Below are 24,803 nucleotides of genomic sequence, written 5' to 3'. Positions count from 1 at the left end.
ACTCCCGGCCCTACTGTCCGAAGGTCCCAAAACCCGTTCCTAATACGTCCTTTGTCTCTTTCCTTCCATACGGCGACTACTGACCCTGTGGGACGAGCTGACCCGAACCCCGAGGCAAGCTGGATCCCCCTCGCACGACTGTGTATGATCCAGCAGCGTTTGCCAGAGAAAGAATTACGAGCAGGAGGAGAAAGACTTATACCCAAATAAAACCTTCACTTAAAAGCCTATATAAGCTCTCTGGCTCTACTTCATTAGACTGTGCTTCCCGAGTCAGTCCTCCATTGTCTGACCCGTCTCACCTCGCCCTGGGACAATACAATACTAGCCTACTGAGAAATATTTAGGGGGAGTCTCATGTCAATTCAAATTTGCTCCCTGGATGAGCAGACTTACATAAGTCAAAGAGTGTGAGTGCAAATGCCAGGATATATATTGCATCATTGCATTCAGTGCGCAGAAGTCAGAGGGCCTACCATCCATTGTCTTTATTAATGTCATGTATTGGAAAATAAATATTTTGTTGTTCATATGGACAGTCCTTGTCTTATTTAATGAAACCCAGTGTGGTGTTACTAAGTGCATGCAGCTATCTTCCCGCTACTCAAGGTGTACCCACATTTCCTCATTATTATTAAGACCTGAAGGGGCCTTTGTTTGAAGGTCTATGATCTACCTCGATTCTAGTGTACGCAATTTTCTTATTCTATCTCCCCCCTCTTTTCTCCTTTGAGACTTGATCTATGCAGAAGAATTTGGGAGACTCCCCCTAAATATCTTTAAGTAAATGTAAATTGATACTTGTATAGCGCATTACTCACCCGCAAGGGTCTCAAGGCGCTTGTACGAATACCGCTGTGGAACCCATCCTGGCTTTCCCTGTGAGGCATCCACTCCTGGGCACCCCCAAGGTGGAGGCAAGGCATCCTTAACGTTGTGGGGGCCGTCGTGGAGATTAAGCAAGCTATTGCCCAGAGTTGCAGAGTGGGACTCCATGATTGAAATAGGCACCGAGGTGAGAATTATCAGGTCGGTGGAATTTTTGAGCCCAAGACCCACCGAGGCTGGGAATTGAACCCTGGTCCCGGGCTAGACCTCTGCATCAGGGTCTGCCGCTCTAACCATTGAGCCACACTTCTCCAAGAATGCTAGTATTGTATATAGGGAAGAACAATTGTAAATAATAATAATTTTTTTTAATGCATTATTTCATCCCCTAGGCTAAATTGACGTTTACCAACTGTCTCCATGATTGAACACAAATATATTTCACTTCACTTGATTCACTTATGATTTTTTTAATAATTTGTTAGCACATGTTTGTTAAAACCACAATGTAAGATGGCCGCCACTGAATGTGGTAAGTCACCACGACTAACAGACCATCTTTTCTTTTTATGATTTACACGTGATGCACTGTTTTTCTTTAAAATGGCTCTGTGGAAAAATAGAAACTGACATAGAAAAAGGCGTACTGCTAAAACTCATCTGTCGGTGCAGGAGGCTGACACATTAAAAGCACTTTGTGCTCCCTTTAATGGCGTCTTGGAGTGAATCGCCATTGTGGAGAGATATATGTGTATATATATTATATATATATATATATATATATATATATATATATATATATAATTACCTACTGGCGGTCGCCAGTAGGTAGTTATAGTTAAGATTTTTTTTCAATGCAAAATCTCAAAATTCTATTTGGAATAACTTTGGCGCCGGTTGACGAATCTGCCTGAAAACTTCCTCAAATTTGCCTCGCGGAGCTCCGTCCTTCCTTGAAAGTTTCGGGGGGATTCATCAAGCGGGGGCCGAGATAAAAGGGGGGTCCCAAAACGTGTTTTCCCCAAGGGCGGTCGAACTCACTTTTAGCCCGAACGGCTTAATGGATTTGCACTAAACTTGGCAAAATTGTAGGGACTGGTAGCCCGATGTGCCTTTGCTATGTCTCAAGATATGTGCTCCAGTGGTTTTTGAGTAATTTAGGTTCAAAAAAATATATATATCTATGGCAGCGCCCCGGTACGCGCACGGGGGAGCGCTCCGGGCGCGCCACTTGACTTGCGCACAGAAAGCTGATTGGCTCTCGGGTGTCTGTAAACATTCGAAACAGTCCGGAGCGGCCGCCATCTTGTGTCTCGGTAAAATCGAGACATAAGAGGTGGAAAAATCAAAGGGGGAAAAGGCCATAAGGGGGCAGGGATAGACCCCCCCTGACCCCCTAGGTTTGATGTGGGGGCCATAAAAGGGCCCAGCGGGGCAAAAAAAGAATATTTTTTTTTGATTTGCGCGGGGGAGCGCCCGGTACGTGTACCGGGGAGCGGACCGGGGAGCGTCCCATGGGGAAAAATGAATAATAGAGTTTTTAAAAACTGTAGCCTTTTTTTTAGAAATTGGAGGTAGTTCTAAAAACTGTTTTTTTTTCTTCTTTTTGTTGTTTTATATTTTTTTATTGTTTTTTGAACATTTTAAACTTTTTTGGGGTTTTCTGAACAATTTTATATTTTTTTTGTATTTTTCATGGGGAGAAACGAAAAAACAGGGAATTGAAAATGGCTCAACTGGAGTAAAAAAAAAAAAAGAAAATAAATAATTAGGGTTTATTGGGGCATTTGTGGTTGTCCCCAGTAAGGACGATGAGCTTTACACTCTGTTCTCCGTAGGAGATGGTCTTCCCACAATATTTACAGATAATTCCGAAATCTGCAAATCGTGGCTGAATGCAAGGCATCGTCTCACTTTCCTCTGGTGCCGACGGAGTGGGTTGCTTTCTTTTTGAGGTGGTGCTTGTGGATTGGGGAGGGTTACTAGCCAGTTCCCTCATCTCTGCAGCAGAATAATTTATTGGATGCTTGCGCTGCATGTGGCGAATCATCGTGTTGTTTCCAAATGAATATTTTTTATTAGGGTTCCCCCTAGAAAGTTCAATGCCACAGATTAGGCAAGTCACCTTGGCTGCATTGACTTTTTTCTTCCCCTCTGGGATCGAAAAAAACTCCCATATAATGTGTGGTCTAGGCTGGTATGGGGTATTTTGTTCTTCAAGCCATCTTCTCCTCCCCTCTTCCTCCTCCTCCTCCTCCTCTTGTTGACCACCAATGACATCTTGTGGTGGTCCTCTTGGTGGTTGTGGTGGTGGTAGTGGTGGTGCAGATGCACCAGCTGCTGCTGCTACTGAAGCCATTATAAAGATCAAAAAGGTACAGAGAGGTACAAACAGGTCTTCCTAAGTCAAAGGACAAAGTCAGAATAAGGAAAAAAGGTGGGGTCTTTCATCCTTTTGAAAAAAAAATGTATTGAACCAATGAAAAGTGTTATTTTCAGGTCACATGACCAGGGGCTTCATCATTATGAAACCAAAACTGTTATGAACCAATGAAAAGTGTTATTTTCAGGTCACATGACCCGACGCGCTTACGCTACGCGCCCCGAGGCGCGCCCGGGGCTCGTCGCGTAAGCGCGTCGGATGCCTACGTTCCTCGATCATATTCGCTCGAGTGCTTCCGGGTGCGCTTACGCAATGCGTATCACGCGGACGCGGCTACGAGATACGTCACGATCATGTTTTAGTTTGGGATATTGGCGCTTACGGGACGCTCCCCGGTGCGTGCCCCGGGGCGCTTCATAAAAGTACGCTTTCCGGGGCGCTCACCGGGGCGCGCACCGGGAGCGCTCCAAGGCAAAAAAATTTTTTTTTAAAAAAACAATATACAAAAAAAATACATTGGCAAAATTGTAGGGACTGGTGGCCCGATGTGCCTTTGCTATGTCTCAAGATATATGCTCAAGTGGTTTTTATGAAAATTAACTTTGAAAAAATATATATTGGGCTACATTGGGCTATATATATGTTAGATCCCAATGTAGCCCAAAGATGGCCACCAGAGACAAAAAAAAACAAATGTAGCCCAAATATCAGCCAGATGTAGCCCAAATATAGCCCAATGACAGAATGTCCCAGAGTGTTCTGAAGAACAACTAGAGCGCTAACAGTCTTACTTATAAACTGAGACTTATAGTTAGGAATTAGCATTTAAAAAACCTTTGAAATTCACTGAAAAAACCAGAGGTTTCACACCAGTTATAGTTAGGAATTAGCATTTAAAAAACCTATTAAATTCACTGAAAAAACAATAGGTTTCACACTAGTTATAGTTAGCTGGAAATGTTACTGACATAAAACCATCGAAATTCCCACGTTATAGTTAGTTGGACTCCCTATAACTTACGCGTGCAATGCACTGCTGATGACGTCACATATTACATCACTCATGACATGGTCAGTGACATCACTCATGACATCACTGATGACACCGTCCAGTGAATGTGTGTCTTTCTGAGTAATGTTTAAATTTTTTAATATATGTATTAGTGTTTCACTTTGTGTATAAGTAGCTGCATGGGTTGGTGAGTAGCTACATGTGTATGTACATGGGTTATTAGATTTCCAGCTAACTATAACTGGTGTGAAACCTAAGTTTTTTTCAGTGAATTTAATAGTTTTTTTAAATGATCTATATATATATATATTGTTCCACTGGGGGAAAAAAGACCAAGGGTTACAGGGATGTTCTACTTAGGCTCACATTTTACATATATAAAACAATAAAAAGTTAGCAGTTAAAGTTAGTTATCTCAAGAAACTACAAATCGTGCCCCCTGCAATGCACAGTTTTCTCATCAATAATTTTATTGCTAATGTTGCTGTGCTATTATCATTTTCATAGAAGACTTCATGACTTCTGTAATTAGAAGTTATAATACCTTATGGTACAAGGTATAGTTTCTTGAGATAACTATAACTTCATGGACCTACCATTCCTCTTAGCCAAATTAAGAGAACCCGCTGCTCTACCCAGTGCAGTACTTACTTTTGTTTGCCATGAATTACTTGCATCAAACACCAGGCCTAGATAGCAAAATCTTGTGACTCAACTAAGCTGTTTGTCTCCCAAGTTTAGTACTGATAAAACTTTCTTTCCAGGGCCACATGCTATTATGAGATTTCTCGTAATTGATTTTTATATCTAATGTATTCATGAAGGACACAAATGAGTCAACCAAACTACGTAGGGCGTGGGGTGTTCTAGCCATCCATACTGCATCATCAGCATATAACAAAGCTGGGATGGATATGTTTTTAATTTTGGCACGTCTTTAGTTTATTCTGCTAAACAAGCTCCCAAATTATTTATATACAAGATAAAAAGCAACAGTACCAACACGCACCCTTGGCACACACCGCTAGCTAAAAGAAACAAGTCAGAGTTCTCCTCACGTCACATCTAATTTGGCACTCAAATTTGAGTGGAGACTATACAACAAATTCACAGTGTGATATCCACCCCCAATTTGCTCAACATCATTCATAATGTTGTTCTATTCACACAATCGAACGTGGTGGAGAGGTCCATAAACGTCATGTACAATGGATCGTGCCTGGCAACAGTATACTTACTTTCAGATGTCGGTTCAGGCACTAATCCACTATACCCAGCCCAGGATGAAAACGATATTGGTGCATGGATAAAATCTTTCTTGTCCAAAGCCCATGTTTACAAACAATTAAAAATAACCCTCCCCAATATCTTTGCTGAGCTAGCCACCAAAGATATCGGTCTGTAGTATTTTGGAAACCCTTGTCTCTTTTTTTAAAAAATAGCCACTATTATAGACCTGACCTAAGACTCTGGGTTCTTGTAACACAGAGAATTGTTGAAGATGTTCACCAAAAGGGGACCACAAAGGTCAAGATTATATTTAAACTGGGGGTGGGAAAAATGCGGTTGGTCCCAATATAGCCTCAGCTGTCTGGGTGGATCATTTTAGCAGTCTTTACAACCACCTGACCACTCCAGATCCTGAGGTGGCTCTCCCGAACCCCCCTTACGAGTTCAGACTGGGGGGGGCCCAGGAGATTAAAATCCTAGAAGTGGAACGTGCCATTATGAGGTTGTTACCTAACAAAGCCCCGGGGCTGGACAAAATTCCCGGTGACTTGTTTCGGGCAGAACCGAAGATATGGGCACCCTATCTTTGCGTTCTTTACAACTCAATATTGAATGGGGCCGACCTGCCAGCTTCCTGGCGGGGCGCGGAAATTGTCCCCATATTTAAAAAAGGTTGCCCCCTGCTCCCTTCTAACTACAGGCCAATCAGCCTGATAGATATACCACAGAAAGTGTTCGGGCGGGTTCTTCTAGACAGAATCCAAGCATGGGAAGAAGAAAACTGCATTTTGAGCCCACTACAGGCAGGTTTTAGAATTGGTATTTCCACAATCGACCAGATCTTCAGGCTACAGGCCCTATACTGGAAATCTGTGAGTGTAGAGGGTGGCAGCCTCTACCTCATCTTTGTGAACCTGAGGGCCGCGTTCGATCTGGTTCCCAGAGACAAACTGTGGAATGTCCTATCTGACCTTGGACTTCCAGTGTATTTACTAGATGCATTGATGAGTTTGCATCGCAAAAACTTTGCCAAAGTCAGATGTGGGAAGGTGGGTGAATTATCGGCGAGCTTTGAGGTACAGAGGGGGGTGCGCCAGGGGTGTGTGTTGGCGCCCACCCTCTTCTGCCTTTATATTAATGGGCTTGTCAATCACCTTCTTAACCTGAAAGACACGGATATACCGCGACTGGCAACTGGCAGAGTGCCTGCACTAATGTTTGCAGACAACACTCTGCTACTGTCTCGTACTGCCACCGGTATTCAACGTGTCTTGGACAGCTTTGCCGCCTTCTGTGCCTCTAGCGGCCTAGAGATCAACTTGTCAAAAACCAAGTACATGATCTTTAATCCCGCGCGTCAGACCCGACCAAATCCTGTCCTTGAGGGGATCCCGCTAGAAAGAGTGAACACCTTTGACTACCTTGGAATTACCCTAGAGAAACATCTGGGGTGGAAGGCACAAATAGCTAAATCGACTCTTAAACTGACTCAGACAGCCGGGGGAATATTAAAAATGTACAGTACTCAGGTCTGGAAGCCGGTGTCACCTGTGGTGGAGATATTCAAGGTTCAGGCTAGATCAGCGGCACTCTATGGGGCGGAACTATGTGGGCATTGTGAGAAGTTGGCCCGATATGCAACGTTCGCTATTCTAGCGACCGCTATGTATCGTTCCAACGACCCTTATGGTGTTTGGTTGTAAGTCAACCTATAGACCAGCTATCCTAGTAGCGTGGATACGAGCAGTCTAAGGCTAAAGACTCGAGAGGGCGCGTTAAGCCAGCTGTTTACCACACATGTACCCCTTGAACACCCAGTGAAAGGACACCACACAAGTGTTATGAAAATAAACAGTATATTTATTAAGAATCACAACAGCCCTGTACTCTTTATGAGGACAGGGTACTAAGCACAAACCAAATCTCTTTAGCAAATACTTCAAGTGCACAATTTAAAACAAGTGTCCGGGGACACGGAAGAGTTTAAGGCAAGTCGGAAGCGAGGGACTCGGGACCCTAGAGTAAGGAGGCTATGCAGGCACTGAAATGCCGAGTTACCTAGCCACGAGGGCTGCGGCTGCAAGTCTTACAGGCGTCGGGGTCTTCGCTGACGAGCCAGGAGCCGGAAGAAAAGGAGTTGCTGGCCGGCGACCAGTGATGAATAGTTCGTAGGGATCCAAGCCTGGATCGGAGATTGATGAAAACCTGAAAGCAGAGGGGACCAAGTTCGTACTACTAGCCAGTAGTCAGAGGGTACCAGGAAGGCACCAGTTGGCCGTCACCTCGACCAGGTGAGTGGGCGACGCTAGGCTCTGCAGTCTCACGGACCAGGAGGCGTTGTCGGCGACCACGGTGGAGGTGCGAGCTGTCCCACGACGGATGTTGCTGTCGGCGTCTTGAGTGGACCAGGAGGGTCCGGGGTGCTTCTCAAAAAGATGGAAGCAAGGGCCAGTCTGGAGCAACCAGACCGGCAGTGTTGATTCTCGGTTGTCGTCACAGAAGGACACAAGCCAGCGGCCAGTGACCAGACAACGTGCTGAGCAGCGAGCAGAAGGGCCCCACGCAGATCGTGGAGATGCTGGGAGACTGCACTTCGGTGCTGGAGCGGCTCAGGGTCGGGGCTTCTCGGACCCCAGAGCACTCACCAGAGAGTTACCTCGATGGTCGTGCTGGTTTTTAAGAGCGTGCAGGTTCTGATGATGGCCGGTCCCTCGAGGTCTCGTCGCACCCACAGATCACAGCTGAGCTGATGACGTGGGTAGAGGACAGAGGTGCCAGGGAAGCCGGTTTCTCGTCGAGCTGGGCCGTCGGATTCCTTGAGGAAGGACTTACAGCAAACCGCAGAGTTCTTAGATGGTGCCCGCTGATGCAGGGTGACTACTCCTTAGTCACAAGGGAGAAATCTTAAGAAGAGTCTTGAAGTCCTTTCGTAGAAAGTATTCTTGATTCAAAGATGATCTAAATTGGAAGGGTCCCCGCTCCGGCCTTTATTCTAAAGAAAGGGGTGGGTACATGACTAGGTCCTGCCCTAAGGGTGGGACCAGGAAGGGGGGTAGTTACACCCCTCTCCCCTGCCGGACTTTCCCAGGGCCAGGGCTGGCGCCCCTGGAACTGGTTCTGACCGGCAGATGCGTAGTGAGCACCGGGGTGCCACTCCGCAGTCACCTTCTCGCAAAAGCCCTACCTACCCAGAATACACAAACCCTGTCTGGGACGGTGCGAACACCGCCCTCGACAGGAAACCCTTTGTCCAAGTGCTCCTCGCTGGAAGGACTCCCAGCAGCAGGAGGTCAGACTTGTGTCTGTGGTGGCAGCATCCATTTTGTGGAGCTGAGGCTTTCGTTAACTTTAACCGGGGTTCACAGTTACGTACATGTCGTGTCCCTCTAGAAGGGCGGAATGCTAACCTCGTCGCCAGGGTTGGTGAGAGGGCAGCATCCCGATTCGTATGACACCTTACTCGACATGTCTTGATAACGCGACACCGAAGTTACCGATATGGCACGCGTTATCATGGAACAGCCATTGGGTCTTGATTCCGCAAGCTGCAACCGGGCTCGGCTCGGGCCAGAGCTTAGTTCACACGAGCCCACGCACTCTGCCTTCAGGATTGTCAAGGCCTGCCATAGGAGTGACTGATAGGAACTCGGGTGTCCATTTGAGGGTTAGATATAGGGCTACTATATCTACAGCAAAGGGTGATTACACGACTTCGCCCCAGCTGTCATGCAGCCAGTTGTGTCAAATTTAGGAGGCCAGCCAGGGGTGGCATAATACGTGCTGCAGCCCCTGGCGGCCCTGGGTACACCTATGCCCTGGGTTACAGGGTCTGATAAGGTGGCCCAGTACCAATTGGTAAATGCACCTAGGGTACATCTCGTAATTTAGAAAGAGAACAGCCAGGCTGTGGGTCTGATTGGCAGGCCCACAGCCAGAGAAAGTCGTAAACCAGTGAAACAAAAGCAAAAAATCTGGGTGATCATAGGATTGCAGACCCTACTCTCCTACATGACCCCCCCCCAAACGTCGGAACAACTAACTAACCTTGACCAGGTAAGTCTTCTTGTTCTAAGTGGAAATATCTGGAGAGCCCATCGGCATTGCCATGATCAGTACCAGGTCTATGTTCCACTGTGAAGTCCATCCCCTGTAGGGAAATGGACCACCTAAGCAGTTTGGGGTTTTCACCCTTCATCTGATTTAGCCACAAGAGGGGCTTATGGTCGGTCTGAATCTTGAAGTGAGTGCCAAACAAGTATGGCCTCAGCTTCTTCAGGGCCCAAACCACAGCAAAGGCCTCCCTCTCAATAGCTGACCAATTCTTCTCTCTAGGGGTCAGCCGTCTGCTTATAAAAGCAATGGGCTGGTCTTTACCATCAAAATTCAGTTGAGAAAGAACAGCTCCCACACCCAACTCAGAAGCATCTGTTTGGACAATGAATGGTTTGGAGTAGTCCGGACTCTTGAGGATAGGCGCCGTGCACATGGCCTGCTTTAGGTCATCGAATGCTTTTTGACAGCTCGCTGTCCACTGAACCTTTTTTGGCATTTTCTTACTTGTCAGTTCGTTTAATGGTGTCACGATGGAACCATAGTTCCTGACAAACTTCCTGTAGTAACCAGTCAGGCCCAAGAAAGCTCGAACCTGAGTCTGGGTGGTTGGAGGAGCCCAGTCCCTGATTGACTGTATCTTGCTCTCCAGTGGCTGAACCTGACCTCCACCTACAAGGTGGCCCAGGTATACAACCTGTGTCTGCCCTATCTGGCACTTGGTGGCCTTGATAGTGAGACCTGCTGCTTGCAGTGCCTCTAACGTCTTCCGCAGGTGGACCAGGTGATCCTCCCAGGTGGAGCTAAAGACAGCAATATCGTCAAGATACGCCGCACAGAAGTCATCCAGCCCAGTAAGGACGTGATTCACCAACCGTTGGAAGGTGGCAGGTGCATTTTTCAGACCAAAGGGCATCACCACGAACTGATAATGCCCACCAGGGGTTGAAAATGCGGTTTTAGGCTTGGCGTCCTCAGCTAACCTGATTTGCCAATACCCAGCTGTCAGGTCAAACGTACTTAAGTAGTTGGCCGAAGCCAATCTATCGATAAGCTCGTCTGCCCTTGGTATTGGGTGGGCGTCAGTCTTAGTGACTGCATTGAGACCCCTGTAGTCTACGCAAAACCTCATCTCTCTCTTACCACCCTGGGTGTGAGGTTTCGGCACTAGAACTACGGGACTAGCCCAAGGGCTATACGAGGGTTCAATGACTCCCAGCTCCAACATTTTCTGCACTTCACTTTTGATGCAGTCTCTGACGTGATCAGGCTGCCTGTAGATTTTACTCTTTACGGGCAAGCTGTCACCAGTGTCGACCTCATGGGTGCACCAATCGGTCTGACTGGGTGTCAGAGAGAACAGATGTCGGAACGACTGAAGAACCTGTTTACAGTCGCTCTGTTGATGTTCGGAGAGGCTGCCACAAAAGACAACACCATCTACCGAGCCATCGTCAGGATTCTGAGAGAGCAGGTCGGGGAGAGGGTCACTCTCCTCTTCCTGTCCTTCATCTAGGGCCATGAGCAAACTCATGTCCTTCCTGTCGACATATGCTTTTAGCCTGTTGACATGAAGCACCCTGTGGGGGCTCCGGGGAGTTCCCAGGTCGACCAGGTAGGTGACCTCTCCCTTTTTCTCCAGGATGGTGTGGGGCCCGGACCATTTGTCCTTGAGTGCTGCTGGGGCCACTGGCTCCAACACCCACACCTTCTGTCCGGGCTGGTAACCAGTCAAGACAGCCTTTTGGTCATGCCAAGCTTTTTGGAGTTCTTGGCTGGCCTTAAGGTTTTCGGATGCCTTTTCCATGTATTCAGCCATCCGTGAGCGGAGACCGAGCACATAGTCCACTATGTTGGTTGCAGGCTTTTTGAGAGGTCTCTCCCATCCTTCCTTCACCAAACACAGGGGTCCTCTTACAGGATGCCCGTACAAAAGTTCAAAAGGGCTGTAGCCAACCCCCTTCTGTGGGACTTCTCTGTAGGCGAACAAGAGGCAGGGGATCAGGACGTCCCATCTACGCCGAAGCTTTTCCGGTAGTCCATGAATCATCCCTTTTAGGGTCCTGTTGAATCTCTCAACAAGCCCATTGCATTGTGGATGATAGGGTGTAGTGAACTTGTAGTTGACACCACATTCCTTCCACATAGCAGTTAAGTAGCTCGACATAAAGTTTGCACCTCTGTCGGAGACGACCTCCTTAGGGAAGCCCACTCTGGAGAATACTCCAACTAGGGCTCTTGCCACAACAGGTGCTGTAGTGGTCCTAAGGGGGAATAGCTTCAGGATACCTGGTGGCATGATCCACTACCACCAGTATAAACTTGTGCCCTGATGCTGTCGGTGGTTCCATGGGACCGACGATGTCGATCCCCACCCGTTCAAAGGGCACCCCCACCACAGGCATTGGTATAAGGGGGGCCTTTGTCATGCCACCTGATTTACCACTGGCTTGGCAAGTGACACAGGAGCGGCAAAACTCCTTGGTATCTTCGTTCATGTGAGGCCAGTGAAAGTGCGAGACAAGCCTGTCCCACGTTTTCGTCTGGCCTAAGTGACCTGCTAAGGGAATCTCGTGGGCCAAGGTAAGTAGGAAACCACGCTGAGACAAGGGGACGACCAGCCTCCTGGTCATGCCAGGCTTGGGGTCTCTTGACTCAGTGTACAGGAGTCCATCTTCCCAGTATACCTTGTGGGTACCTGTGGCGTTCCCAGCAGCCTCAGCAGCAGCCTGCTGTCTGAGGGGTTCAAGAGAAGGGCAGTCTAACTGGTCCTTCCCCAGATCTTCCCTTGAGGGTCCCCCTGAGCCCAGGAATTCAACTTGATCAAGTTCGAACTCTCTCGGCTCAGTTTCCCTCAATTCCTGCAGGTCAGCCTCCTCTGAGACTTGATCCTCGACCTGGGGCAAGGGGGAAGGCGCAGCCTTAACCCTACTGCTCTTTTTCTTGGGAGGTGTCTGGTCCGTTGTTCCAGGATCCAGCACCTGTTCAGTGGGGCATTTCCTGACCTGTGACCTAGTCACAGCGAACACATGTGCTGGCAAACCTAACATTTCCATGTGAGTCCGGTGCTCCACTTCTGACCATTGTGACGACTCCAAATCATTGCCCAACAAACAATCCACTGGGAGGTCTGGACTAACTACAACCTTCTTTTGGCCAGTTACCCCTCCCCAGGAGAAAGCTACAATTGCCATACTGTGATTGGTAGTGACATTGCTTGCATTGGTCACCAGGAATTCTGTACCTGGCATGATCTGTCCAGGGTCCACAAAGTTAGGCGTCACCATGGTGACGCTGGCACAAGTGTCCCTATAGGCCTGAGCCATCTTTCCATTTATGAAAGGCGTCTGTCTGTATTTGCCCAAAGTATTGGGGCTTACGTCAGGGGACACGTCCACGTCCCCTGTACTGACAAGGACAGCCTGAGTGAGTGTGCCAACTAAGTTGTCACGCCCCTCAGAACCCAGGGTTAACCCTACTAAACCCTTGGGAGGCGCACTACCACTGCTGACTGTACTAGGGGGCACAGGTGCCTTAGGGGCGGCAGTGGCAGGAGTCTGCCCTCCTCCTTTCTTGGTGCACTCACTAAACCAGTGAGATTTACTCTTACAGTACTGGCACCATCGTTTGGATTGGCCTTCTTTCTTCTTTTGGGGAGCCTGACCCCCACCCTCTTTGGGTTGTTGGGGACCTGTCGAAGACTTCTGGTCATTTTGTTCCCCCTTAGAATCTTTACCCTTTTGGTCTGCTTTCTTCTGACCACCTTGATTCTGGCCCTGGTTCTGTTTAACTCTCGTACGAACCCATTTGTCTGCCTTCTGCCCCAATTCTTGGGGAGAGGTCAGATCCGAGTCGACAAGATGCTGATGCAACAACTGGTTCTGACAATTGTTTAAAATTTGTTCTCTCATCATCAAATTGTACAATCCTTTGTAATCAGTAACCCTACTGCCCAGCAACCAGCCCTCAAAAGCCTTAGTGGCACAATCGACAAAATCAGACCAGTCTTGAGACTGCGTTTTCTGGGTATCCCTGAACAGCACCCTGTACTGCTCAGTGGTTAGGCCGAACCCTTCAACGAGTGTATTCTTCAAGACTTGGTAATTGTTAGCGTCCTCTACCCTTGTGGTGAGAAGCTTGTCTCTTCCTTTACCTTCAAAGGAGAGCCACAAGATAGCTGCCGACTGACTCTGGGGAACACCTTGCACAGTGCAGGCCCTCTCCAAAGCAGTAATCCATTTGTGGATGTCGTCCCCTTGTTTAAAGGGGGGCACTATCTTCCCAAGGTGTTTCGTATCGAAACTCTTTTCCCTATTACTAGGTACATTGCTGCCACCAGTGGGGACTGCCCCACTTAACTGTTGCTCTCTAGCAAAAGCAAGCTTTTCCTTGGCCAGGGCAAGTTCTTCCCTTTCGATCCTCAGATTAGCTGCTTTTTCCTTAGCTTCGTACACTCTCCTCTGAGGGGACGTCATCCCTCTTTGAGAAGAGTTGCGAGAGCCATTGGTTCGAAGGGATCTGTTAGAGCCTCTTGATAGAGACCTAACTCGTCCATTCCCAATGTTAAGCGCACCTGACAGTAGCGCCGGGGGTCCCCCAGTACCACTATCATGTCTGCTTAAGTTGGACCGTGTCAGTCTGCCGACTTCTACCTGTCCCTTATCTGCCTCGTCCCCTGAGAGATCCTCATCCTCATCCTCCTCCACATCCTCGTTCTCGGTTGCGAGGTGAATGAGGTCAGGATCGTCCCGGGTTCCCTCGAGGGGAGGCATGCCTCCTTCTGGATTAGAAGGGCTAAGAAGCTTCTCAGCCTTTCTGTCATCATAAGTCTCTAGGAGACCAATCAGAAAGGAGGTGGTGGGGTTAGCCCCTTGCTTAATCTTCCTAGAGGTACATACTTGTCGTAACTCATGGAAGTTAAGCGCAGTATATCTTGACGGGATGACCTGTGGAGGGTCAACTGACACAAGGGGAGACTCAGAGTTTCCTCCTTTGTCCGACATACTGTTTCTAGTGTGGTGTAAGTGATGCACCTACCTACACTATGTGTTTACCTACTTTTCCCTTGCTAAGAGTTGTAGCCAAGGTGTGCTAAGCCTTGAGGAGCTACAACGGCTGGTTCAGTAGAACTCAGAGTATTCTAAGCTTTAGTTATATGTACTAACAGTACTTGTGCGATCTTTCAACAAGATATTCTTAGGATACGTGTGGTAAAACAACAGCAAGCTCAAATCCCAACCGCTGCTCACCAATGTGAGAAGTTGGCCCGATATGCAACGTTCGCTATTCTAGCGACCGCTATGTATCGTTCCAACGACCCTTATGGTGTTTGGTTGTAAGTCAACCTATAGACCAGCTATCCTAGTAGCGTGGATACGAGCAGTCTAAGGCTAAAGACTCGAGAGGGCGCGTTAAGCCAGCTGTTTACCACACATGTACCCCTTGAACACCCAGTGAAAGGACACCACACAAGTGTTATGAAAATAAACAGTATATTTATTAAGAATCACAACAGCCCTGTACTCTTTATGAGGACAGGGTACTAAGCACAAACCAAATCTCTTTAGCAAATACTTCAAGTGCACAATTTAAAACAAGTGTCCGGGGACACGGAAGAGTTTAAGGCAAGTCGGAAGCGAGGGACTCGGGACCCTGGAGTAAGGAGGCTATGCAGGCACTGAAATGCCGAGTTACCTAGCCACGAGGGCTGCGGCTGCAAGTCTTACAGGCGTCGGGGTCTTCGCTGACGAGCCAGGAGCCGGAAGAAAAGGAGTTGCTGGCCGGCGACCAGTGATGAATAGTTCGTAGGGATCCAAGCCTGGATCGGAGATTGATGAAAACCTGAAAGCAGAGGGGACCAAGTTCGTACTACTAGCCAGTAGTCAGAGGGTACCAGGAAGGCACCAGTTGGCCGTCACCTCGACCAGGTGAGTGGGCGACGCTAGGCTCTGCAGTCTCACGGACCAGGAGGCGTTGTCGGCGACCACGGTGGAGGTGCGAGCTGTCCCACGACGGATGTCGCTGTCGGCGTCTTGAGTGGACCAGGAGGGTCCGGGGTGCTTCTCAAAAAGATGGAAGCAAGGGCCAGTCTGGAGCAACCAGACCGGCAGTGTTGATTCTCGGTTGTCGTCACAGAAGGACACAAGCCAGCGGCCAGTGACCAGACAACGTGCTGAGCAGCGAGCAGAAGGGCCCCACGCAGATCGTGGAGATGCTGGGAGACTGCACTTCGGTGCTGGAGCGGCTCAGGGTCGGGGCTTCTCGGACCCCAGAGCACTCACCAGAGAGTTACCTCGATGGTCGTGCTGGTTTTTAAGAGCGTGCAGGTTCTGATGATGGCCGGTCCCTCGAGGTCTCGTCGCACCCACAGATCACAGCTGAGCTGATGACGTGGGTAGAGGTCAGAGGTGCCAGGGAAGCCGGTTTCTCGTCGAGCTGGGCCGTCGGATTCCTTGAGGAAGGACTTACAGCAAACCGCAGAGTTCTTAGATGGTGCCCGCTGATGCAGGGTGACTACTCCTTAGTCACAAGGGAGAAATCTTAAGAAGAGTCTTGAAGTCCTTTCGTAGAAAGTATTCTTGATTCAAAGATGATCTAAATTGGAAGGGTCCCCGCTCCGGCCTTTATTCTAAAGAAAGGGGTGGGTACATGACTAGGTCCTGCCCTAAGGGTGGGACCAGGAAGGGGGGTAGTTACACCCCTCTCCCCTGCCGGACTTTCCCCAGGCCAGGGCTGGCGCCCCTGGAACTGGTTCTGACCGGCAGATGCGTAGTGAGCACCGGGGTGCCACTCCGCAGTCACCTTCTCGCAAAAGCCCTACCTACCCAGAATACACAAACCCTGTCTGGGACGGTGCGAACACCGCCCTCGACAGGAAACCCTTTGTCCAAGTGCTCCTCGCTGGAAGGACTCCCAGCAGCAGGAGGTCAGACTTGTGTCTGTGGTGGCAGCATCCATTTTGTGGAGCTGAGGCTTTCGTTAACTTTAACCGGGGTTCACAGTTACGTACATGTCGTGTCCCTCTAGAAGGGCGGAATGCTAACCTCGTCGCCAGGGTTGGTGAGAGGGCAGCATCCCGATTCGTATGACACCTTACTCGACATGTCTTGATAACGCGACACCGAAGTTACCGATATGGCACGCGTTATCATGGAACAGCCATTGGGTCTTGATTCCGCAAGCTGCAACCGGGCTCGGCTCGGGCCAGAGCTTAGTTCACACGAGCCCACGCACTCTGCCTTCAGGATTGTCAAGGCCTGCCATAGGAGTGACTGATAGGAACTCGGGTGTCCATTTGAGGGTTAGATATAGGGCTACTATATCTACAGCAAAGGGTGATTACACGACTTCGCCCCAGCTGTCATGCAGCCAGTTGTGTCAAATTTAGGAGGCCAGCCAGGGGTGGCATAATACGTGCTGCAGCCCCTGGCGGCCCTGGGTACACCTATGCCCTGGGTTACAGGGTCTGATAAGGTGGCCCAGTACCAATTGGTAAATGCACCTAGGGTACATCTCGTAATTTAGAAAGAGAACAGCCAGGCTGTGGGTCTGATTGGCAGGCCCACAGCCAGAGAAAGTCGTAAACCAGTGAAACAAAAGCAAAAAATCTGGGTGATCATAGGATTGCAGACCCTACTCTCCTACAGGCATCACAGGCCTACAAGCCTGGCAAGGGTTGAACATTCCTTCATGAGAAATCTCCTTGCCCTTCCAGTTAGTACCCCTCTGGTACCACTAAGATTAGACCTAGGGTTACTCCCTGTAGAGGAGGAGGCGGCCCTTAGACCTCTAACATACTGGCAAAGACTCTGGTCTGTTCCAGAATTAGCACCTTACCGTACAGAGTTTAAAGAGATCTGTCCCTCATTGAAAACGAAGAAAGTCCCGATGTTAGCGCACATTAAGGATCTGTGTGTAGGACTGGGGCTCCATGAGCTCTGGGACTCGCCAGAAGAGGTTTGCCCAGCACTTACCAGGGTGGACTTAATAAAGAGATATAGGGCATCCAATTTGATGTTGTTGCACAACAGCAGTTCAGTGGGGAGATTAACATCAGAATTCATTAATATCAAAGGGGAATGCAAGAGGGAGGTATTTTTAGATTTAATATACCCTACCCAAGCACGAAAATTGTACATACAATTCAGAATGGGAACATTACCCTTGAAGGCATTAACTAGTCATTGGAATGGGAACCTTTGTCCGGCATGCCCAGCGTGTAATTACAAACTTGAAAATGAAAGCCACATGTTTTTTGCTTGCCCTGCCTACGGTCCGGCACGCCGTCGCTGGACAAAACCCATTTGCAAGAATTTGGGTTTTAGACATTGTAATCAGGCCTTGAGTGCTAAAAAATGATACACATCCCTCCATTGTTTTTTCTGTCTCACGCTTTTTACATTGTATGTGGATCAAGCGTAGAAACCACATCAATTGTTGATATTGTTTTAGTTCTCTGTTTTAACTGTTTTGATTTGCTCTGATAACTTGTTCACGATTTAATTCTTATTTTAATCGGTAGCTCGGTTGTACAGAGGTGTACATACAAATGAAATTAACTTTTACTTGTCTGAAGTACCAACTGAATATGTTTTTATACTCAAATGTTTGTTTTTTAACTGTACTTTTATGACCCGCAGCGGTCGAAATAAAGTTATCAATGAATGAATGAATTTAAACTAGTCCATAGAAATCCCGTTGGGACCTGGTGCCTTACCACTGACACTTGCTCGAATGGGCATCTACTCCCTGAGTAGTAAACTGCAAAAGAGTAAGGGGGACAAATGACTGCTCCCATATACCTCGCTGTCGTGGGGCTTCATCTCGCCCCATACAATCGCACTGCTGAATGTGAGAATTCCGCAAGTGTTTGTTTGTTTATTCACCATAATCCAAGTTCATCCATGTACTCCATAATATTCCATACTCATTTAAACTTATTCTCAAATTTTTATGCGAGTCCACATGCTGTGTGTCTATGCCATTTCCGATTTTTTTACTGTTCACACTACATCTATCCGGACTTTTTGAATGAACAGGACTGAAGCATTAATTCATGTCAGGCAGCGTTTATTCTTTAAAAAGTACCCAATGCATTTCGGGCTCAACGCCCTTCTTCGGGGGTCACTGTGAATAGAATAATAAATAACCACAATCACAAATTTTGCTCGAAACTTCGGTATAACATTACCTAATCCAAACCAATTATAAATATGTTGTGCGATAACAAAGACGTTTTTATCACTTTAGCAAAACCTTGCGCGGTAAATACATATGTTACGAAAGTGACAGACAGCCTACCTCATCCATTCCTTCCTATTTTTAAATTTTCCTTATTTGTCACATTCCAATATTTTGAAACCAACCCCTCACCCTGTTCAATACTCGTTAATTTCTCAAGAAACCTCCCTACATCCCTCCAACCAGACAGCGTATCAATTATGTTTCGCTTCCAACCATATGCTCATCAGTCTACAATCACCCTTTCCCCACTCGTAAACAGTTTGAGAAATGCCACGAACCTATCTCTCATATTTACTCCCCCACCTCCGTTCTTAAAACCGCCATTGTTTCACGACGTCTTCTCTCTCTATTCCCTCCCTTTCAACCTCGGTAATTGGTACACTGAACCATACCCTTCAGAAACACTCTACTTGACCCGTACCTGCCATGCGTTGTTAAAAACTGTCTGTCCTACTCCGTCTGCCTTCCCATCAGTCTCCTTCCCATGATCCCTCTCTTATTTAACCACTCATTCTGTCTGCCCAATAAGGCTCTTCGATTTGAATCTCCCGCCCTCTCACCCTCTGAGTGTTACACGTAGGTTTTCTCCATGAGTAACTGCATTTACCATAATTCAGTTCGACGCAGTTAAGCGAACCAATGCGGCACTCAGAAATATAAAAAGTGTAAAACCATGGTAAATTGCACTGTACAAACAATAAATGAATGTGAATATTTTAGATATCATTTTCATGATCGTTTCAAAGTAAGCTCCTTGAGCGTCTCTAACACTGTCGTTAATGAACCACGTTGTTGATCCTAGCATGCAGACTCGAGTTTTTCCAACATTTTTATCAATTTTTTTATCAATCGTCTCCATCTCCAGCCGTTGGGTGCAATCCTGGTGTAGGGCATCTGTAACAAACTGCACTGTAAAGGGAGCAGGATGCACACCTAGTATTCCTCATTTCTCAAGTTTATCTTCTTATGTCTGAAATATGCGTGCTGATTGAATCAAGTGCCATGCCCTATCGGCACTAAAGTTATAAACATCGCTGTCGTGGGGCTTCATCTCGCCCCATACAATCGCACTGCTGAATGTGCGAATTCCGCAAGTGTTTATTTGTTTATTCACCATAATCCAAGTTCATCCATGTACTCCATAATATTCCATACTCATTTAAACTTATTCTCAAATTTTTATGCGCGTCCACATGCTGTGTCTATGCCATTTCCGATTTTTTTACTGTTCACACTACGTCTATCCGGACTTTTTGAATGAACAGGACTGAAGCATTAATTCATGTCAGGCAGCGTTTATTCTTTAAAAAGTACCCAATGCATTACGGTCTCACCGCCCTTCTTCGGGGGTCACTGTGAATAGAATAATAAATAACCACAATCACAAATTTTGCTCATAACTTCGGTATAACATTACCTAATCCAAACCAATTATAAATATGTTGTGCGATAACAAAGACGTTTTTATCACTTTAGCAAAACCTTGCGCGGTAAATACATATGTTACGAAAGTGACAGACAGCCTACCTCATCCATTCCTTCCTATTTTTAAATTTTCCTTATTTGTCACATTCCAATATTTTGAAACCAACCCCTCACCCTGTTCAATACTCGTTAATTTCTCAAGAAACCTCCCTACATCCCTCCAACCGGACAGCGTATCAATTATGTTTCGCTTCCAACCATATGCTCATCAGTCTACAATCACCCTTTCCCCACTCGTAAACAGTTTGAGAAATGCCATGAACCTATCTCTCATATTTACTCCCCCACCTCCGTTCTTAAAACCGCCATTGTTTCACGACGTCTTCTCTCTCTATTCCCTCCCTTTCAACCTCGGTAATTGGTACACTGAACCATACCCTTCAGAAACACTCTACTTGACCCGTACCTGCCATGCGTTGTTAAAAACAGTCTGTCCTACTCCGTGTGCCTTCCCATCAGTCTCCTTCCCATGATCCCTCTTGGGCAGACAGAATGAGTGGTTAAATAAGAGAGGGATCATGTGGAGAAGACTGATGGGAAGGCAGACGGAGTAGGGCAGACGGTTTTTAACAACGCATGGCAGGTACGGGTCAAGTAGAGTGTTTCTGAAGGGTATGGTTCAGTGTACCAATTACCGAGGTTGAAAGGGAGGGAATAGAGAGAGAAGACGTCATGAAACAATGGCGGTTTTAAGAACGGAGGTGGGGGAGTGAATATGAGAGATAGGTTCATGGCATTTCTCAAACTGTTTACGAGTGGGGAAAGGGTGATTGTAGACTGATGAGCATATGGTTGGAAGCGAAACATAATTGATACACTGTCCGGTTGGAGGGATGTAGGGAGGTTTCTTGAGAAATTAACGAGTATTGAACAGAGTGAGGGGTTGGTTTCAAAATATTGGAATGTGACAAATAAGGAAAATTTAAAAATAGGAAGGAATGGATGAGGTAGGCTGTCTGTCACTTTCGTAACATATGTATTTACCGCGCAAGGTTTTGCTAAAGTGATAAAAACGTCTTTGTTATCGCACAACATATTTATAATTGGTTTGGATTAGGTAATGTTATACCGAAGTTACGAGCAAAATTTGTGATTGTGGTTATTTATTATTCTATTCACAGTGACCCCCGAAGAAGGGCGGTGAGACCGTAATGCATTGGGTACTTTTTAAAGAATAAACGCTGCCTGACATGAATTAATGCTTCAGTCCTGTTCATTCAAAAAGTCCGGATAGATGTAGTGTGAACAGTAAAAAATCGGAAATGGCATAGACACACAGCATGTGGACTCACATAAAAATTTGAGAATAAGTTTAAATGAGTATGGAATATTATGGAGTACATGGATGAACTTGGATTATGGTGAATAAACAAATAAACACTTTCGGAATTCGCACATTCAGCAGTGCGATTGTATGGGGCGAGATGAAGCCCCACAACAGCGATGTTTATAACTTTAGTGCCGATAGGGCATGGCACTTGATTCAATCAGCACGCATATTTCAGACATAAGAAGATAAACTTGAGAAATGAGGAATACTAGGTGTGCATCCTGCCCCCTTTACAGTGCTCCCATATGCCCTCATACTTGCTGTCACTGTCTAAGTAAAGGCCTGTGAAATGTTCCACCTAGTCCTAACCATAAATATTACAGGTTAAGAGGGGTTTCACGGGGGTTTCATGCAAGGAAATCCTATGTGCTGTTGCCCAAAACCCCTTACTTACCCTGGGGACAGTGCATTCAAGTGAAATACGTAGCACCTGTATACAGGCTGCTCCGTGTTTCACTGTGCAGACAGCAACTCAGCTGCATTTTCAAGAGGTAAGAGAGATCCTCTTGCAGGAGGGTGCAGTGTGACTGTACCCCGCTTGCAGTGGGATGTCTGGAGGGGATGAGGGAGTACACGAGATCCCCTTAAACCCATTCTGAGGTCTGCCCTCTGGGGTCCACTGACAGCGTGTCCCCTTGCCTCCTGATGGCTTCTTTGGGCTTGCAACCATAATACAGCAGAGACCAATAGATGTCCTCATTTTCAGGGACCCACACGCCTGTGCAAATAAAATAATGCCCTCTCAAAATAGTGCTGACACTACATCTGCACCAGTGCTATCCGTATTACCGAAGGGTCTGCACAGGCAGGCCATTCTGTAATACCAAAGTGCCCTGGGATCACAGCAACCGAACACACACACCCTTTGCACCCCCAGGGCAATTTCGGTAATACAGCAATACAGCCCCAGAATTGTATATGTTTAAAAGCAAGGTCTTTAATTCTTTCTTAAAACCACAATTTGGGGGGGGGGCTTATTTGTAGTGACACTGCCTTCCAGTGTTCAGCTAAAAGATCATCCTCCCCTTTTTGTATTGTGGGGCAATGATTAGAGCTGCTATGGAAAATAGAAGAGTCCCATTAGGAATAGAGGGTTTAACTTTTCCTTGGATGCAGATAGGGCCTTGTTGGTAGAACGCCTAATGAATTATACAGAGGTTCCTGTAAACAACATGTTTGCCAATTGGCAGGCTATGGAAGTGTAGAAAAACTGAGGACCTCCGATTGCACATGTGTAAGTTCAACTACTTTCTAAGTTTGGAAACGATTGCAGCTTTGGGTTCTGGGACTGTATAGCACTTAAATACTGTGCATTGCAGTAGTCCAGATGTGATAAAATGTCAGCATGAATATCTGCTTACCTGTTGTAGAACCGAGAAAGAGGGCATATTCTTTTTTGCAGCTTTATGTGAAAGAAACAAGAGGATGTACTTGTATTTGTGTGACATGGCGGACAGAGTATTATCCACTTTGATGACCAAATTTTCCTCCTGGGGCTCCAGGGCTGGCAGCGGGCTTCATTGCTTATGCCGCCAGTCAGAAGCCCAAGAATGTTGTGAATCTCATAGGATAAGACTTTCTGTCTTATCTGTGATTCAAGGTGTTTTACTTATATCCAAAGGGCAACTGGTGATAAACATCTCTTAAATTTTGCTTTAGTGTATCCTGAGTTTTCATCTGGGGGTATGACCATCTGTATATCATTGGTGTATGTCATAAAAGGGAAACCAAAAGATCTAACCAGGCAAGCCTTGATAACCACATGTATGTTATAGCTATGCTTAATGATGAACCCTAAGGCAAGCCTGTTTCACATCCCCACTCTCCTGATTTTTGTGTAACCTGATTCAAAGAATATCATGCAAGATGATATCTGAGGTGGTAAAGATAGTGAAATCCAAGCTGAACTGCTATCCCTCAGCACTTGTGTTTTTTTGTTACTGTTGTATAAATTGTACTGTAGTGCTGATACAACTACTTACAAATAAGAACAAGAATACATATTACACCTTACTTCTTGTGGTCTCCCTTTCTTCATGTCCCCTCCGTGATCTACACGCTCCTTGAATTTTCCCCCCCTAATGATTACCAGCATATTAAACGACTATCCGTTCTCTCTGCTTCTTGGCCACAATACAACATTTAGAAAATCATGTTAAAGAATAGATATCTGCAATCTTAGCAAATAAAGTGTCCATGGATCATGCACAATCTGGTTTCAGGTCCCTTCAGAACACAAAGACAGAGCTATTGTTTATCTTGGATGAGCTCTGCTGGCCGAGGCCAGCAGTTCAGCTTGGATTTTACTCTATTGCTGCCCCCTCCTATTTAATCTTGTATGATATTGTTTGTATCCGGTTACACAAAAATCAGGAGAGTGGGGAACCGGTTGAGACATTGTTCTTTTGATACATACTCTCAACTGGGTCAACGGGTTTACTCCTGGATCTACATTCAGGTTTTTTGCAATGGTGTCATAATAGCTTGTTTACATATAGTTGGAATTTTAGCAGATGAAGTCAAAGAGTTGCTCTAGAAAGTAATAATGTGGCTGAACCTATCGAAAGGAAGATTAATAATGTGTGCTGGACATGTTTCAAGAGGAGACCCAGATTTTATAGAACATCTTGGAGAATTACCCCAAGCCAAAGCAGTGCTCAATTTAGGAGTGCTGGAATAGGCCAATTTGTCTTTCACCACCCTTGGGTCAAAAGTAACCCCCACCGGTTTCCTGCATATTAAGACCACGCGTCACATTCTGTCTTAAACAGACGTGTACTTTCCTATACAAATAGTTAACGTGATGATGCAGTCTATGCAGTACTATGACACTGCAGTATACTGGTCAGCCCTGGGAAAATACCTATATAAGCTTCAACTGGTCAAAAGGTGGCAGGTGGTCTGATCACAGATTAGCTCCAGCAGTATCACGTTTCTTTTATTCAGCATGCCTTTAAACTGGCTTCCCATACCCAGTAAAATACTTTTTAAATGCGCGGTCGTCACTCACAAAGACAGACTTCATGGCATCTCTGTCCAGCTGGTATGAGAATTTTGTTTTTATTGGCCCAAGCTGCCTTGCTTTGTGCCATCAACTGGTACAGTCACGTTTGTAAATCGTGCCTTCCCAGTGGCTGCCTCAAAAGCATTGAATGTCTTAACGCTTCCTCTTCAGAAACAATCCCACTTATTAAAATTCAGACAGGAATTTAGCATGGCCATTTACCCAATATATTAGTTTT

At 46.6% G+C, this 24,803-nt stretch overlaps 1 protein-coding gene and 1 pseudogene across 1 annotated transcript in view; one reads left to right on the top strand and one right to left on the bottom strand.

Moving 5' to 3' along the window:
• Positions 1-24,803, top strand: part of PRRG3 (proline rich and Gla domain 3) — a 189,262-nt gene that overhangs the window by 81,801 nt on the left and 82,658 nt on the right. The window lies entirely within an intron of this gene.
• Positions 1-24,803, bottom strand: part of LOC147718897 (TSC22 domain family protein 1-like) — an 84,299-nt pseudogene that overhangs the window by 42,144 nt on the left and 17,352 nt on the right.

Source organism: Lissotriton vulgaris, chromosome 4_1 (genome assembly GCF_964263255.1).
Source record: "Lissotriton vulgaris chromosome 4_1, aLisVul1.2, whole genome shotgun sequence".
In the NCBI taxonomy this organism is placed as follows: domain Eukaryota; kingdom Metazoa; phylum Chordata; class Amphibia; order Caudata; family Salamandridae; genus Lissotriton; species Lissotriton vulgaris.
Note: the sequence above shows the minus strand (reverse complement) of the source record. Positions and strands in the feature narration are given on the sequence as shown.